The following is a 19,398-nucleotide window of genomic DNA, read 5'->3' as shown; positions in this document are numbered from 1 at the left end:
TTGCCGGTGAATGGACATATTCCTGGTTTTTCCACATGTGATGGGCGTGTTCTTGTTTCTAGTAAAGTGAATACAAACACATTTCTTTAGAAAATCCCCCCACGAAAGCCCTTCGCTCTTTGAGAACACAGACTTCGCATGCTTAGCCATGACTGATTTAAAAAAAAAAATTATTCATTAAATATTAAAAATAAACAAAACAAATACAATTTTATGACCATTTGCGGGTATCACTTTTCAAACTGCTGCTACCAAATATTATCACCCTGTGTCATATTTAATGAAATTAAATAATGAAGAATCTGCATGAATGTATACATGTTTCTCGCACTGTATTAAAAGCAACGGTACCTAAAGAGCGAGTAAATTTTGAATTATGTAGTCCTCCACCCGACCATGAGGAAATATTTTTATCGTCAGCGAACGAAGCCTGAATTCCTAAGACATGCTGTTTGTAAATATTTTGTGATTTTGCTATTGAATCGACTTTTATGTAGTGTAAGCGCCGCGTTATTTAATAAATAAAGTGACCACGCAAAACGTTAATAATAAAAAGACACAAGAAAGTTTTACAAAGTGCTGCTATGCTGTTAAAATTTTTATAATTTTGCTGTTGAATGGCATAAGTGCGAAAAAAAAAAGATAAATAACAAACTAAAAAAAAAAAAAAAAAAAAAAAGGTTTAGTAGCAAAATTATAGTAGACTACGATCTCAGTGAGAGCGTAAAAAAACCTTATCAAACTCTTTCAGATGACCGTTAAAATTTGAAACCTTTCAGAATTTCTTTTCTTTCTTTTTTTCCAAACCAGTTTGAGAAGCTAAACTAACTTGATGAAGATAACTCTAACTTAATTAAATATTAAATAGCTTTAAAAATATGCACGGTAGTTCTCGCCAGCTTTAGACATTTAAGCTATGAGCAACTAAATGAAAATTCGTATGTTGGATCCTATACACAGCCTCGTGAAAATTTACGTTGGGTTTATTTTATATAAAAAAGGACTTAATTTTGAATTTTGTAATTCTTAATAACCACAGAGATCTTTATTATTCGCACCACTAACATGATGCATTCTTTTAGAATTGTAATGACAAAATTTAAAAAAAAAAAAAAAAAAAAGAACCTTTTCAAACTAAACTTTAACGCTGAATCAGTTCCAAATGACATTTAATGTAAGATTTAATTTCGCTGTCATTCTAATATGTAGCGTGTACAAAATTCTGTTACCAATGTTTTAATCTATGTTATTTTCAATGTTCGCAATATTTTGCTTTATAATTTGTAAAAATCAAGGAAAAAGGATTGAGAATGCTTGTTTTTATGCTCCATGTTAGTTAAAAACCCATAAAATAAAAAACGGATATTCGAGCGGGCGGGAAGAAAAAGATTAAAAATAGCTTCTTGTTTTTTCCCTCCGTAGATTTTAGCTGTCGTTGGCTTGTCAACGTCACTACTGCCTACGTCACGACTGCCACGTGGAGATTTCTTCCTGTGAGAGCCCGCCAAATGATCCAGCAAGGAAACGAGAGGGTAGACACAAGAGAAAAAAAAAAAAAAAAAAAAAGGAACCGAGGCTCTATTTGGCGGCATTGGCGTCTTTAAATGATGCTCTCTGGCGACTTTTTGTAAAACAGCATTGCTGATGCAATCGGGATGATGATGCAAGATCGCCTTTCACGCCGCGGGCAGAATTTTGAAGATATCGATTGGAGCGGCGTATGTGGTCGAAAGCAAAATAGATTGAAACTGCTTAATCTCTTTACCCAGTTCATTAATTTAAAAGGTTGCTGAGAGCTGTTTGCGTTCTGATATAAGTGAAAATGTTTTCTGAGATATTTTTGTTAAAAAACAAAATACTTTTTTCTTCTTTTGAGAGAGTATTAATAACAAGAGCACAGGCGAAGGTCTTTTAAAACTTCTAATCGATTAAAGATATTGTTTGTTTATCTTATATTTTGTCATCTTGTCGATTAATCGATGAAATTGTAATTATTTGTGATATGGCTTAGTAGTGCTTTCATAAATCGATTAAGAAAGAAACTTTTTCTAACATTTGTATCGGGGAAGCGAAGTTTCTGCAGCAACAAAAACTAGATATTATAAATAAAACAACCAGCTGATATCGTTTGGAGGGAGAGCTCCTCCATACGAATAAAATTTAGAAAAGCAGTGTACATGATTCCCAAGCACTGAAGAGAAGTATACGGGAGCTATTTGTTTCATTACGTATTTAATTTGCATGAAAACGAGTTTTTAGCCCAAAAGGCAGTCATTTTGCATTGATTCACTTTTTGCGTTGAATCACTTTTCAAACTGTTACCACCAAATCTTTAAAGAAATTAAATAATGAAGAATCTGCAAAAATGTATGTATATTTTTCGAACTGTGATAAAACAACGGTACCTACACCCATCAAATTTTGAATAACGTAATCCTGCACCGAATATGGGCATTTGGAACCCCTAATTTGGAATTTATTTTATTATTTATTTCATATTTTGTCAGACATTAAAGAATTTTTGATTAACAAACTCAACGATTTAAAAGCGAGGAATGGCAACATTGTACGGACAATAATAATAATAATAATAAATTATCAAAATCACGCGAGACTGTGTATCGAAATTTCTACAGATATGCTCATTTAAAAATTATTTTGCGATATTGCCGCTGAATTGAATTTTATGGTTTAAGTGTGAGGAACATGTTATTTAATAAATAAAGGTAACACACAAAACGTTAAAAAAACGACCTTAAGGGCGTAATGTAAAATCTGAAACCCTTAAGATTATTGTTATTATTATTATTTAAGCCCAGAAGGGCTGTTAGTCTCCAAACGGCATTTTGCGTCGAATCGCTATAAACGCCTGTATCATTTTTCAAATTGTTGCCAACAAATATTATTGCCCTGTATTATATTTAAAGAAACCAAATAATGAAGAAGCTACTTGAATGTATGCATGTTTCTCGCATTGAGAAAAAACAATAGTACATCTGTCATCAAAGCGAATAAAATTTTGTCAAATTTTGAATAACGTAGTAAGTTAAAATAAATCGACTAATGAAATTAATCAAAAACTTCACTGTGCATAATGTTTCAGCTAAAAACATTGTTAAACATTAATACGCATTGATCAGGTGAGTCTACGCCACACACATTTTTTTTCTCTACGGTGCAAATATTGTGTCCTCACCAAATGGATGCTGCTGCATGTAAGACTGTAATTACCAAATGCAGATTATGTGGTATAAAGTATATTCACAAGGAAATCGTCCATTTGACTAAATAACCTGCTATCAATGATGTCGAAAAAATATAGGTAGAAGATGTACTATTTCTAAAACGAAATAAGCTTTTAACGCCAAACAGTGCAACTGGAAATTCAAAAGAGGAAAAGTATTAAAGTATATAAATGGACAATGTAGCATATACAAATATTTAAGATACGTCATCTTGCTATTGTATATGTTTCAGAATTTGGATTTAGAATATGCTTTGATAATGTTCGTATTTTTCAATCAGTTTCTGTAAATAAACAAATAGAAATATCATAAATATAGCTCTCTTTGTCTTGAGAGTGAGAAGAGCATTTCGAAAGATGGAAGTTCATGACGAAACTGGTCAAAGAGTAATCCAGAGTCGTGACCGGTTGGTCAAACGTTTCCACCATTTTTCCAGAGGTTTGAGAGAACTGCAGACTTTTTATTGATTTTTATCTCTTTCGTTCTGAAAAACAGTCAAGACTCATAATACGAGATTTTTTTTTTAAACTTTAAATTCGTTTTTGGACGTTTACCAATAAGCAAAGCAGTATATAGACGCGCCATACATATTGTGTTTTTTCAACTCTTATTATCTGCAATCTGTTTGCCACTTTGTAATAAAATTTTCTAATAAAATGGCAGATAGATTGCGGAAATTGTAAGCAAGGTTTTTGTTTTCAATAATGATTAATTCACACCAATCTTCGGCAGGGGAAACTATCTTAACACTGACTTTATTAATTTTAATATAGGTCGCTAAAACTATGATTGGTTAGAAATGTTTGCGGCTTTATTCTGTTTATTATGATATCTCCAAATTAACAGCACACGTGTTATATATTACATATATTATTAATTTTTAGATTTATATTTCTTATTAATCTCCAGACTAATAGAAATATAAATCTTAAAACTAATATAATAGAATAGAATGAAAACTCCAAATCCAATAATTATACATTATATACCTTACGGTTATATTATTAAAAATAATAGATTGAAGTAATTAAATAATTAAAATTAAATAAAATGTAAAAAGATAAATTGAAATTTAATACGCGATTTTTAGTATAATTTTATTGTTAAAATGAAATTTTCGAGATAAAATTTCTACTGAAATTGTTATTCAGTTACATAAAAGAAGTGCCGCAGCCTTCTTATTCAGGGCTCCGGTGCGTTCCGGCTTGAATTATGATCTATTACAAAAACTAAGATGCACCGGAGCCGAGATCCAGTGGCGTAGCGAGAGGGGGGCAAGGGGGTGCATGATGCCCCGGGCGCCGCTCGTACAGGGGCGCCAAATGGTCTCCAAACAAGATTTTCCGGAAAATTTCAGTTTTTATTTTGATCGATTTCTGGAAAATATATTTAAAATTAATAACTATTGTAATATAATTAATTATTTATTTTCTTGATTTGTGTAATAAAATGCTTGCAGTACATCAGCCAAAACGTTGTTTCTGACCACTTTATTTCTTTAAAGTAGAGATATATTTTAATTTTTTAAAACGAAATGCACATATATCTCCCACTTTTTATTTTAAAACGATAACACGACCTTGTCCCGAATTTCTCAAATATATCCAGTTTCCAAAATCCGATTCCATAATCTGGAAATGACATTTTTTGAGATTTCGCTACAATGGATTGCGTTTGACTCTCCTGTAAACGGCTGATGGCCTTCCTGGCTACTGATTCAACTAAGTCATCTTGCTGAGACGTCGTATATTCACTGCTACGAAGCATTCAACGCATGTGAATTGTTTTAATCTTCTATTACAAAACGCATTATTACGCGTCCCTATAGCATATGCAGGTCGTTCCTTACTCCTTATCTAAAACGCATAGTTTTCGACGCCACAGACTAAATTTGCATATTCCCAACTTTGTAAACGTTATAATTTTCCTGTATAATCTCTTCTATTTTCTTTTGTTCAAAAATGTTATCGATTATATGGTTATTTCATACCGAACCTACAATACAGCTTAATTGTTTTGAGCAGTGACTGTGACTGCATGACGTTACTCCGCAGTAGAAAAGAAACAGAACCTAAAACTCCACTGCAGATCTATAGAGAATATGTTTTTCCAAACCTAAGAGTCGCACTTTAAATACTACTTACTATGAACGTTCGTTCAGGAAATTAAAATAAATTTTCACATATTTACAATCAACGGTGGGACAAGATCCCCTAAGTCATCTAGCATTTTTAAGTGTGGAAAGAGAAAAATTTGAAAGGATCGACTTTGAAGTAAATGATAAATTTGCTTCTAAATTTTCAAGGTAAGAAAAATGCATACATAATAATTAATTTTATTCACGTATTATATTATTATTAATAAATATAAGTGCTCGACCAAGTTGAGGTGCACGTGATTGAAGCGAGATGAGGACAAATTAAAATTTTTAAGTTGGCTGGTGGTGTGTCTGACAGTTTTAGATCTTTGGCACTCCAAGCATGATGGTGTCCAATTGGCTATGTCATTTTGCATGCTATTCCATACGAAACGTTGCTATATCAGTTTCCTTAAAGCCTTGATGCCAGGATGTGACAGACGATGTAACTGACTAAAAATGGCATGGCGAAACACGGAGGGAACATAAGGTCGAAATCTTGAATCCTGAACATCACAATAAAGTGATTTTCCAGGTGACAGCTGCATAGGCTGCAAGTTGAGATTGGTGAAAGATTTGCTTTTCAAGAGGGTTTGTAGTTCTGAATCCCGGTGTTGTTCATCCGCAAGGGCAGCAAAGTTTATTGGCGAAGGAACGGCTAGTTCTTCAATACGAGACAAGATGTCTGCTACAATATTCTGCGAACCCGCAATATAACGGATTTATCTGTTGAAAATTGCCCTATAAAGTCTAGGTGTCTCATTTGACGAGGAGAAGCTTTATCCGAACGCTGCTGTAAAGTATAGATTAAGGATTTGTGATCTGTGAAGATCATGAAAACGCGTCCCTATAGCATATGCCGATAATATTTGACAGCTTCATAAATTCCTAATAATTCGCGATCGTAAGTGCTGTATCTGGTTTGTGCTAGTGAGAGTTTTTTAGAAAAATATATTTATATTTTTCTAAAAACTGTGGTTTTTAGAAAAATAAGTGGTTTCCATAAAAAATAAGTGGTTTCCATAATTCTTGACCTTTTTGTTTTAAAACTGCTCCTATACCTGTCGTTGATTTGTCAACGTGTAGAGATATTAGGTTATTTTTTGGAAGCAGAAGAGATGAAAAATATGCAACGCCTTCGCCGGGAATCGAAACGCGGACGTCTGGAGTACTGGCCCAGCGTGCAGAACCACTACACCACGAAGGCACGCTAGGAAAGCGGGAGAAATATCTTATAAACTCCCCTTTTTAAAGGGCGACTGGGGTTTTTAGGGGACGCAATCGCCAAATCCTGGGTGTGGAGAATCCTCATTCAACACCCCTTTTATTTTAGGCGCCACTGTAGAGACATTAGGATATTTGGAAGCAAGAGAGATTAAAAAAATAGCAATCGCCTTCGCCGGGAATCGAACCGCGGACCTCTGGAGTGCCGGCCCAGCGTGTAGAACCACTACACCACGAAAGCATGCTAGGAAAGCGGGAGTCCCTCACCTTATAAACGTAGAGTGATAATGGTTTAGATGCGGAAGGATACTGCAAATTTGTTGCCGAAATTAAATCATTTTTGCATTTTTGGAACGCTTCGCGAGATTCTGCGGTCCAGGTTATAACACGTTTATCGTTTTTCTTGATTCCAACCAAAAAGGAATTTAGAGGTGCTTGTATGGTTGCTGCATGAGGTAAGAAACGTCGATAAAAATTGAGCATAGCAAGAAATCTTCTTAAGTCGTAAGTTCCTCACTGTAGATGGTTCGGGCATATCGCGGATAGCGGTGACTCTATCTGGAAGGGGTCGAACGCCATCGGAGGAAATTTCATGACCAAGAAAGGATACTCTTGACTGGCCAAAAACGCATTTGGAAGGATTAAGACTGAACCGTACCTTTGAAAACGTTCAAAAACTGTTCTCAAACGTGAAAGGTGTTCTTGCTCTGAAGAGGAGGCGATTAAGACGTCATCAAAATAAGGTACACAAAAGTCAAGGCCGTTTAGCACCTGCTTCATGAAGCGTTGGAATGTTTGAGAAGCATTGCATAAGCCGAAGTCATAACCGGAAGCTCAAATAGTCCAAAAGGCGTAATAAACGCAGTTTTTGGAATATCAGCTGGCTTAACGGGCACTTTGCGATACACCTGCTCAAGATCAATGGCTGTAAAAATAGCTTTTCACTCGAAAACTTGCATACAGCCCTTGAATATGAGGGATTGGGTAACGATGAGGAATTGTAGCTGCATTTAACCGGTGATAATTGCCACACGGGCGCCAGTTACCATTTCGTTTCCGAACTAGATGGAGCGGACTGACCCTAGAGCTTTTTGAAGGACGGCAAATTCCCTGTTCCATCATGTATTGAATTTCCTCTTTGGCGGCTTTAAGCTTGTCCAGAGTTAAGCGTCTTCGTTTAGCGGCAATCGGAGGTCCGGTAGTTTCAATATAATGTAATACATCTTGCTTGGGTTCGGAAATACCCATAACTGGGCGCGTGTTTGTAGGGAATTCTCTGAGAAGTTGATGCCATGGGGAGTTACCCGAAATCAGTTTAATGCTCAAATCTTGACTATTGAGAATTACTCCCGGATAAGTTAAGTTGGTTGTGGAATCTATCAAACGGCGATTTTTAAGATCGGCAAGCAAAGAAAATTTTTGAAAAAAATCTGCGCCAATAATAGGACTTGAAACAGTAGCAATAATGAATGGCCATTGGAAGTTGTGGTGCAATCCTAAATCAAGAGATATCAGGCGTTCACCAAAAGTTTGAATAGGAGTTCCATTTGCTACATAAAGTTGTAACTTGGTAAGGCGATTTTGTTCGTGAAAATGTGGTGGAACGACAGAAACATCAAAAGACAAGAACAACAAGAAACTTAAGCCCGAATTCTTTTCGATGAGAAAAAGGCGTGCAAAATTCCAGCCGCTGTCGTTCACAACTTCAAGCAACGGCCCTTCTCGTTTCCCTGGTCGTTATAACGACACGGTGGGCGGTACTTGTTTTGCCTTGTTTCGAAATTTGTGGTGGTAAAAACAAATACCCGGTCATGAAAAATTATAATAAATTCATTGTTACCGGTGATTTTAACTCTAAACATCCAAGCTGGGGCGCAGGAGATATTGATGCAAGAAGGCGATTGGTATTTGACTTTATCGTCTCTAATAATATAATTTTACTAAATGATTTGAGTTTTCCTGCAACTTTCAAATCTACCATCGGTGAGGTATGGACTGATCTTGTTATGACCTCACCAGGTTTTTCTATCAATTCTGGAGCTCTGCAAGTTCTGATGGATGAGAGTCTTAGTGATCATCGTTATTTGCAGTTGAATTATGATGAAAATATTCATTGTGCTCCTAAGATTGTTTTAACAAGAGATGTCCACCGGATTACAAGGTATTGTTATAAAATTGCTCCGATAATGCAGAATCGATTTAGTTTATTGAAGTTTTAGTTTATTGATAATTAGTTTATTGAAGTGTGAAGACTCTGATACAATTGAAAATTGTATTGAAAAATTTTTGAGAATCTGTCTATCGATGTTAAAAAGAAGTTACGAACAAAACAAAAGGGAAGTAGGCAGATTTCGTGGTGGACTCCACAACTTACTTATATGCGACGCCAGATACGTGCTTTGAGGAAAAGTTCGCAAATTTTGAATTTAACTGACAATATACGTAATGAAAGGAAAATTGCATATAAAAAAGAATTGGCAACTTATAAACGTCTAATTTGGAAGACAAAATTTGAAACTAAGAAGAAATTTTTTCTTAATAATCTTTATTATTATAATGGTTTTTATCGAATTGCCTCTGAAAAAGTGAGACGTGCTGTTGCTCTGTATAATCCTCAGCACGCTGACAATTTGATTGAACTCAATAGACAGAAGCTTTTGCAGTCACTCAAATTGGGAGCTCTTGAGGATATTTCATTAGATGAGGATAGACTTTCTGATTGCCCATTGGATGACGCTGTAATTACAGAGGCAGAGATCAGAAGTGCAGTTGAACAAATAAGGCGTCGAAGCGCTCCGGGTCCGGACTGTTTTAATCCTATATTTGTTCAGATTCTAATTTTTACATATCTGGATATTTTTATATTGCTTTTTAATTACTGTTTTAAATTTTATGTGTTTCCAAGAAATTGGAAAATCGGTCGAGTTGTTTTAATTCCAAAATGACAGATATAGACCAATTGTACTTTTGAGTGTTTTTGGGAAAGTGTATGAAAGAATCTTGGTTGAGAGACTGAAGTTTTACCTGAATAGTAGAATGATACTCAGTCGGCGACAGTATGGTTTCACAGCTGGCTGTTCTACAGATGATGCATTATATGATACTATTGACTTTATTAGAAGCAATAAGAGTTCGCATCATGTAGTGCTGCTGTCCTTGGATGTTTCGTCTGCATTCGATTCAGTGTGCTGGAACTCTATTTTACAAACCATGATTAACCTTAAATTGCCAAGGAGTTTGATTCAATGTTATAGGAGTTATTTTAACAATCGCAAAATCTTGTTTAATGCTTTTAAGGATGAGACTGCAGAGATAGAACTAGAGATTTTCATTGGTTGTCCGCAGGGCTCCTGCAGTGCTCCCCTGCTCTGGAATATCATATTAAACAAATTTCTTATTTTGGAATTCCCCAGTGATGTTAACTGTATTGCATATGCAGATGATCTTGCTGTTCTGATGTATGGTGCATCATTGGAAAAACTCGAGAAATCATTTGAGAATGTTATGTTAAAACTGGAAAACTGGAGAATCGGCGAGGGTCTTGAATTCAACTTAGAAAAAACTTTTGCAATCATTTTCCCGCGGGCTGGGATCAAAGTGAGAGCTCCACGATTTAGATATCAAGGAAAAAGAATAAAGTTTGTTGATGTTATTAAATATTTGGGAGTCAAGACTGATTGCAAGTTGACCTTCGCAGATCATTTTAAAACAATTCATCGGCTCTCAGATGATATGTTAATGTTTTACAGGAGATCCTTTTTCTAGTGAGACACTTTGTAACAAATCATGCATTCTTAAAGATATTTTGAATAATATAATTATCCCTAGAGTTTTCTATGGAATTGGTGCCTGGGGATCCAGTGCCGGGGATTTGGTCAGGTTGAGGAACAAACTCGATGCGATACAGAGGAGCTGGTGCTTAATGATTACAAGATGTTTCCGTACTGTCTCAACTGAGGTGCTCTGCGTTCTAGCCGGCACGCCGCCTCTTTCAATTTTATATAAATTATATTTTGAAAAATTTTTGTTTAGAACTGGTAGACTTGATTTTAAATTGTATAAAGATATTTTGATTACAAGGCATATGTTTGAAAGAATTAATAATATTTTGGTACATCCTTCTGATTTATGTGTTTTTGAATTTGATTGTAAACTCCCCAATAGTCGGAGAATTGGATATTTATACTTGCGGGTCCAGGCAAGATGATAAATTGGGAGCAGCATTTGTGATTTATCATTATGGAACTGAAATTGAAAATAAAAAATATAAGCTTAATATTTATAATTCTGTATTTCAATCGGAATGCTGTGCTTTAGTTAAAGCCCTTCAATGGGTTAAGAAAATTTTGACTTGTGTTAATTCTATTCATATATATACTGACTGTATGTCTTTGCTTCAATCCTTGACCTCGGCCCGTCCTACTAATTTATTAATATTTGATATTAAATGTCTATTGAAATTTTTGATGCAGAATATGTGCATTCATTTACACTGGATAAAAGCGCATGTTGACTTTGTTGGAAATGAAAGGGCCGACGTGCTGGCTAAAGAGGCGACCACTAATGATGATTGTGAATATAAATAGAAATTTCTGGTTTGAGAAGTTATGCAATTAGAAACATGAAAAATTTTTATAATGATATTTGGAATACTACTAGATGGAATGAATCAGAGAGGTGCGTGGGTCTTTTGAAGTCTATTAAAATTCAAAATGGTATGCGACCAATTAGTAATATTGATTTAAACCAGTTTTTAACTGGGCATGGAAGATTTCCCGCGTACCTCTCGAGATTTAATTTACAAAATTCAGACTTGTGTGGTCATTGTCATCAAGTTGGTAACGCAGACCACTTCTTGAATCATTGTTCCTTATTGGAAAATTTGAGAAAGAAATGTTTGGGAGATAAGTCATGGAACTTGAAAATCGTAAAAACATATTCTAAATGTGCAATGGATTTGATCAATTCTAATATTGAATTTGGAATATTTGTTTAGTATTGTGTATATTTATCTTTTGATTATATGTATTATATTCTCAGTTATGAGTATTTATAGGTTTACTACGAAAATTTTGAAATTTTTCTGTGTACTGTTTTATTTAATGCATTGTGGATGTTTTGTACATGCGGTATTTCGAAGAGATGCAGATGATTGTTACATAGATATGGCCTTGCAAATGTTGATAATCCTGATGCAAATGTTGAGAATCCTAAATTAGCGAAATTAGTGGTTTTGAGTTTTAGGATTTTGATTTTTAAATTTTATGGAATTTTCATATTTTTTTAATTGTAGTTTTTGATTTTAAAATGTTCTGAAATTTTAAAGTTTTAAAATTTTTCTTATTTAATGCATTGTGGCTTATATTCTGTTCTTAATGAAGTAATTACTAGGGTTTTAATATGATACATGGCAATCTTAAATTTTTCCAGTTTCGGTTATTGGCAGTCCTGGAGCTTCTTTTCTATGATTATTAAGGATAATTAATACATTTAAATTCAGATAGTAGTAGGACTATTAAAGTAAATTTTTAAAATAAATTAATAGTTTAAATAGAATTATGATTATACAAATAATATGCTATTAAAGCAATACTGTAGGGAATTCGGTTTGACCTTCTGCAGGTTATTTAAATTGGGAATTCCTCGATGGCTTTGGACCGCCTGTGCCTGTTCCGAAAATTCATGTGAATGAATATTTCTTGAGAGTTTCCGCCACTCTGTTTGCTCGTGGGGTTTTTCATTGTTTTTGGATTTTGAATGTTGGTGTTGTGCTTCGTTGTTTGTATGTCTCTTCCTTATTTTTAGTTCGTTAATTAACCTCCAGTTATTTTTAGATAATTAGCTTCTTTTTCTCTCTTCTTTCCTTTTGTGGTTTTGAGGGGGTCGACCTTTCATAATCATATGGTCCATGGGACTAGGAGGATTGGGTCTTCCCTGTATTATGACTATTATGACTCAAAGGAGGGCTTTGATAACGTTTCCTCAGTTGGCTACAGCATGTATTTCGACGTGATGCGGAGCGGTTGCGCTGGAAAGGTTAAGCTTGGATGACTACTAACTGAGCAACCTGTTTGGACAAATCATCAATATAAGCTTGTAACGCCACAATACCTGGACCAGGAGCCTGCACTGCGTGTATTTGCGCTGGAATGGCCATCTCGTGAATTTTATCAGCGATTTCGGGAAGATTTTTAAGTGGCTCGCTACTGGCCGCTAAAATGGTTTGCATGTTAGATGGGAGTCTAGTCATCCATAATGTTTTAAGAATGTTATCCGTTAGGTTACCGGCGACTAAATCTGACATTTTAGACAGCAAGTGAGAAGGCCTCTTATCACCCAACCGTAAATCATGCAACAGCTGCTCGATTTTAACTGTCTCGGATGCTTCATAAACAGAAATTAATATTTTTTAAAAGTATTGTATTTGTCCGCCGTCGATGGATTCAAAATTATTTCATGAGCTGATTGCAGTACCTCTGATTCTAACGCAGCGATTACTGTATAAAATTGAGTTTCGTTGGCAGTAATGTGACTCAACTGCGCATCCAATTGAATGAACCATAACGATGGGTCTCGGCGAGAAAAAGGCTTAACTGCCACTTTCGCCAATTGCGAAGCAGCATCGTTGTCAACCACTTTAGCTCAATCAAATATGCACAATAATAATATGTATAGAATATGCACAATAATAATATGTATAGAAAAATAATCAATATGTATATAGTGACACAGTTTCTTGGTACTTGAAATCAGAGAAATTGGAGGCTCAAATGCAGCAGACGATACATATATCCGCTGAAATTATGACAGAAATATGTTGACTCACCGGAATGCGGCAAAAAGCTTGAAATGACAGGTGAATGTCTTACTTGCATCTCATCACACTGGATAATTTACTGCTGCTCAGAATTTAGACATATAAACTCCAAACTTGTGCAACATTGAAGGTTGCCATTCGTAATAAATACGTGTCACCAACTATGGTAGTACAATTTTTTGAGACAGATCGTTAAACAAATATAACAATTGAATGGAACAAATATTATTTTTGTTTTTGGTTGCTATGGGTTATCAGACCGGCAGAGTTGAGTTGTAGTAGGCAAGTTGCCACATATCTGTTTACCTATAATGTATATTAAACTTTATTAAACTTGTTTAAAAACTGTACTTTTTAAAAACATTTATATATATATATGTGTGTGTGAAATAAATAACACCTTTTTAACTAATTCTAGATCATCGTAGGTCAGATTTTTCCGCCGACACAGATGCATTTCCTAATCCAAGGCTAGTGCAGTTAGGTAGTGATTAATCTTTATATATTTTTGAGTATTTTATGGCAGATTCAGCATTTTATTATCATTTGCATTATTTTCTTATTACGAATATATTCTATACATAATATTACTGAAAGTTTTTTTTGTGGGGGGGGCGCCAAAAAGTTATTTTGCCCCGGGCGCCAGTTATGCTTGCTACGCCACTGCCGAGATCCGGTGGGTTCCGGCCCAAATTAAGTTCTGATCGTAGGGGGGGGAATTCTTTTATCATCACAAAAATTAAATATACTTAAAGTAAGGCTGATGAAAATTTCACGGCGAAACAGAATGAGGGTATGAGTGGGTGGAAACAAAAAAATGAGGGAATCTTGGTGAGGGAGAACGTTCTCTTTGACCGCGGCTCTCTGTTGATATAATTATAGCCATCAGGCAGATAGATGGGTGTCAGGGGTAAATGAGTTCTGAATCGGACTCCTAAATGTAAACTTGCTGGTTACGCTTCCCCGCGCCATTAGTGAATACTGTGGGAAAGACGATGTATAAGACGTGCATGAGCAGTTTATCTCAGTATTTCACTCCTATTGTACTTGCTGTCACTTAACGCACATTTAAGAACACAAATTTTTCTTCCTGCGAGGATAACTAACTGTAAGCATCGATAACAATACACTAGATTACAATGGCATGGCGAGAAATTTAGGCGTTCCTAAATAAACTCCCCCAAATTTATTGCTTTTCTTAAAGGGAAAGGTTTTCGCATGCGAGTGAGGGAATTTACTTGAACGTCTCATGTTCTCACGAGTTCGTATTTCTAGAGAAATAGAGTTTTGCAAGGTCTGCTTATTGTTAAACGTTAGGAATTCTAAAACTTTTCCCCTTTGAATTGTGGTTTAGTTTTATAAAAAGAAGTACTGGAGCTCATCTTATTTAGGGCTCCGGTGCGTTCAGGCTAAAATTGTAATTTATCTTAAAAATTGAGAAGCACCGGAGCCGGGCTCCGGCGCAATTTAAGCACTGAGGAGTTAACAAACACCTTGTATGCATAAGACAAATTTCTGTTTTTGAACGGTTGATGAAATGTGTTACTTAAGTTTAAATATAAGATAAATGTATTTAAAGTAAAATTTCGACTTGAATTTGAAGTAGTCCTTTAGCTCTCCATTTTAATTTGCTTATTGCACTTTCCATTGAAAATATAGTAACTGCCTATATATAAATCTGTCTAAACTGCGTCGTTTTAAAGGTAATCCATGTCATATGTTTCTTGCATAACACTGATGACGCAGTTGCTTACATAAAACTCCAATCTGTGACAATTTTCGAAAGCTTTTAATAAAACAACCAAAATAGCTAAACCAAATTAATTCTAACAAAATTAAACAAAATCAAAATAGCTAAATGAAAATTAAATCATCTGAACTTAATTTTCATTTTATACACGTCGCATTCTTCTCTTCACTTCGCTTCTACCAACTTGCTAACGCTTCTGCTGCTGGATTAATATTAATTTATTAGTCCAAAGGAGCAATTTGCCCAGAAGGACTATTTAGTTTCGTTTTGGCATTTTGCGTCCATTCACTACAAGCGTTGTTTCACTTTTCAAATTGTTACCACCAAATACTATCGACCTGTATTATATTTAAAGAAATTAAGTAATGAAGAATCTGCATGAATGTATGTATGTTTCTCGCATTGTGGTCAAACAACGGTACTAGAGCCATCCAATTTTGAATAACGTAATCCTCCTGCGAATATGGGCATGTGGAAGTTCAAATTTGAAATTTGTTTTATTATCGATTTCATATTTTGTAACACTTTAACGAATTTTTGATTAACAAATTCAAAGATTTCAAAGCGAGCAATGGTAACGTTGTACAGAAAAAACATTTTATCTCCAGCGCGCGACACTGTGTATTGGAAATTCTAAAGACATGCTCATTTTAAAATTATTTTGCGATATTGCTCTTGAACTGAATTTTATAATTATTAAGTGGAAGGAAACATGATATTTAATAAATAAAGGTAACACACAAAATGTTAAAAAAACGCCCCTTTGGACGTAATTTAAAATGTGAAGCCTTTCAGATTATTATTATTATTATTATTGTTATTATTCCATCAAAAGTAATTGTTCTGAAGATTTCTAAAAGGCAGATATATGATCAAGATGGGATCCATCTTAATATTCCTTTAAAAATGCATTTTATTCATAAAATATACGCAATGATATATGTAATTCGTACAAAGAATCTGTTTCTGAAAGATAAAGAAGTATTTAAGTCAGCCACTAAAATTAACTAAACTAATATCTTTAATTAAACTAATGTATACATTTTCATCTCAATATCCTTTAAATCGTTATGCATATAAATTATAAAATACAATGAAAAACCGCAAAATATTTCATTGAAAAATTTCAGAATACGTAGTGTTATTCTACCGTTAATTTTGACATAAAGAAAATTAGATATGTTTCGACAGTAAAATGTGTTTCCCTTTCAACCTAAATCAGCGGTTTCCAACTTGTGTACACGTACATGCAATGACGTAGATAGGAGTACGCGGAAAAAGTTATCAATAATGATGGAAAATACCAAGTATTACAATGAACGCTAATAAAAAGGAAAATATCCTAGAATTCAAATTCATCAGTTATTAAAAGGAAAAGCAGCTGCTGGGATTTCTGAAGTAACCGTGACTGACCAAAATGTATAGAAAAGAAATGCTGTTAGTTGTAACTAGCCACACCCTTACACATAAGTGGAGTCCTTACACATCTAAATCACATGTAACCATCCCAACCCTGCTTTGTTACTGCTTATCATCAGAAACAGTTGGCAGCCAAACCATTTTTTTAGTAGAGTGAATCATCAAATCAACCACGCAGTTCTATTTCTTTTTCAACTGTAATGCTCAAATTAGTTTGAGTTTTGTTTCAAACTAGTTTTTATTCTTTTAAAATTCATATAAAGTGTTTATGTTATCAGCAAAGTATGAAATCCTGCATTCTATAGAATGCCAAAAACTGGCCGGCAATGTTTGAAACAGTTAAATATCTCATACATTGTCTATGAATTCTATAGAATGCTAAATGACCAAACCGACAAATTATGATACACATCTCCATATTATATATGATGCCTAGGGAAAATATATAATAATTCGTGCAGTTTATTAGCAGTTGTAATGAGTATGACAGAGGATAGTTTTTACCGACTTGGAACTTCAGAAAGAATTTTAAAACAACTGTATATGAGATCACAGCTCATTTTATGTTCTAAGAACTTGCTTAGAATTAAAAATATTCCTGATTACGAGATTCCTGGCTGGGCCTCGTTAAAAAAACGCCCCTTTAGTTGCCATTGCTCAATCCAAAGTGGGATTGAGCATCCAAGGGAATCCATTGGATCATTCGTCAAGCGTTAACGAAAGTGCCTCTAAGTACAGAACCATGAAATGTCTGTGTGTGATAAAAGTAAAGAAGTGAATTCAAAATGCCGTTCAAGTTTACCATGTTGCAACAAATACGTTAATTTTTAGCCCAAAGGGACAATTTGCCTAGAAATGCTATTAATTCCGTTTTGGCATTTTGCGTTGGTTCACATCGCACAATATATCCTATACACTTCGTCCACCAAGAAAAACTACTAAAAAAGAGAAAACTCTTTTCACAGAAGTTGATTGCCATACTTGATATGTCAGACTTCTTAGATGGAAGGATCAATGGACCGAGCTGATGGCATATATGATGACAACTATAGCTGTGATGAAGAATAATTGTCGCTAAGCTGCGTCTTACGAATTACGTTAAACCGTATTAATAAATACGTTAAAGTTATTAATAAAGGGAATTTCAGTCTCACTATTATTAACGGCGAATCACTTTTGAAAATTGTTGCCACCAAATATTATAGACCTGTATTATTTTTTTAAAACTTAAACAATGAAGCGTCTGCATATATACACGCATTTTCCTCGAATTGTGAAAAAACGACGGTACCTAGAGTCATCAAATTTTAAATAACGTAGTGCTTCATAACATAAATAACGTAGTGCTTGGCATCTGGAAACCCAAATTTGGAATTTGTTTTATTATCTATTTCCTATTTTGTAAAAACATTAACGAATTTTTGATTAACAAACTCAACGATTTCAAAGCGAGTAATGGCAACACTGTACGAAAAATAAAGCATTATTATCTCCAGCCTACAAGGCTGTGTATCGGAAATTCTAAAGATATGCTCTTTTTTTCAAATTTTTTATGCTCTTTTTAAATATTTGTCATATTGCTTATTGAATTTTATACTTAAGTGCGAAGAACATGTTATTTAATGAATAAAGGTAACACACAAAACGTTAAAAAAAACGCCCCTTTAGACGTAATATAAAATCTGAAAGCTTTCAGATTTTATTATTATTATTATGTGTTTGAAAATTTTACTTTCTTTAATAAGAAGAAAGGCATAAATTTTGTTTTACAAGTTTCATTTTTGTGTATTTTGAAAGAAAGTGTTTTGATGGCACTCTTTTATTAATCTTTCAAAATAACGTTTGTATTTTTGAGGAATGAACGTCTTTTAAATAATAGCCTCAACATGACCTCTTTTTCATACTTTCCCTAAAGAGCATTTGTCGTTCTATAGAATGCTTAGGTGAAATATGTAATAATTCTCATATTTCAGACTTTGCCTAAAAACGCCTTGTATTCTATATAATGCCGTCGTTTTATACTTTGCCGGTAACATCTACCTTAAAATGTAAAAATGATTAAAGTGTATATCTTCTTACAGATCTGGAACTATCATTGTATTACTGCTTAAAAACCAATACATTCTAAAAGATTTTATCTAATACTACTCATCTACGCTTCTAATATTCTCTTTGAGAGTTCTTTTGTTTTGTTTTACTGGCTGACTGAACTCTTCGCATAGTCAAGCTCTATTAATATTATATTCGTCATTATCATAAAGTTTAGCATGTCGTCATTATTTTCAGTTTCTTGTATTATTTATTACCGACATACACGCTGCAGTTTGTCCCTGTATGCATGATTCAGTCATTAGTGTTATAAATTTGAAAGAAACATAATTATTCAGAGAAAAATCTTTGTCCATTTCACATCAGGTTTAGTTTTGTATCGGGATCCCTGTAGAATTTTTCAACTATTACTGATGAATAATTTAAGAAATAACTCTACTTCACCAAAATATTTTTTACAAAAGTTAAATTATCTTTAACGTTTTCCGATTCTATAATTTATTTTAATTACAAAATTAAAAATCCTGTAGATGATTCAATTGCACAATTCAAGTTCGAAATGAGGTTGAAACAGAAAGCTAAAAAATTCTTTCACAAACCATTCCTTCCGTTGACCTCTCAATTCTCTGTGATGCATATGAACCATTAACATGTTTAATTTGACTACTGAAACTATTATTTTTATTTTAATCTTTCAAAAAAAATCTTAAAGCTTTCAGATTTTACATAACACCCAAAGGGTCGTTTTTTTAACGTT

At 34.1% G+C, this 19,398-nt stretch overlaps 1 protein-coding gene and 1 non-coding gene across 3 annotated transcripts in view; both read right to left on the bottom strand.

Moving 5' to 3' along the window:
* Positions 1–19,398, bottom strand: part of LOC118190611 (uncharacterized) — a 237,968-nt gene that overhangs the window by 133,007 nt on the left and 85,563 nt on the right. The gene's annotated exons all lie outside the window — the stretch shown is intronic.
* TRNAA-GGC (transfer RNA alanine (anticodon GGC)) lies at positions 6,774–6,847 on the bottom strand. The gene has a single exon. It is a non-coding gene; the product is annotated as a tRNA-Ala (tRNA).

The sequence above is a fragment of the Stegodyphus dumicola genome, chromosome 12, assembly GCF_044657685.1.
Source record: "Stegodyphus dumicola isolate Sdum_Otavi_A_Nest chromosome 12, ASM4465768v1".
In the NCBI taxonomy this organism is placed as follows: Eukaryota; Metazoa; Arthropoda; class Arachnida; order Araneae; family Eresidae; genus Stegodyphus; species Stegodyphus dumicola.
The sequence above is the reverse complement of the archived record's forward strand: the minus strand, read 5'-3'. Positions and strand labels throughout refer to the sequence as shown.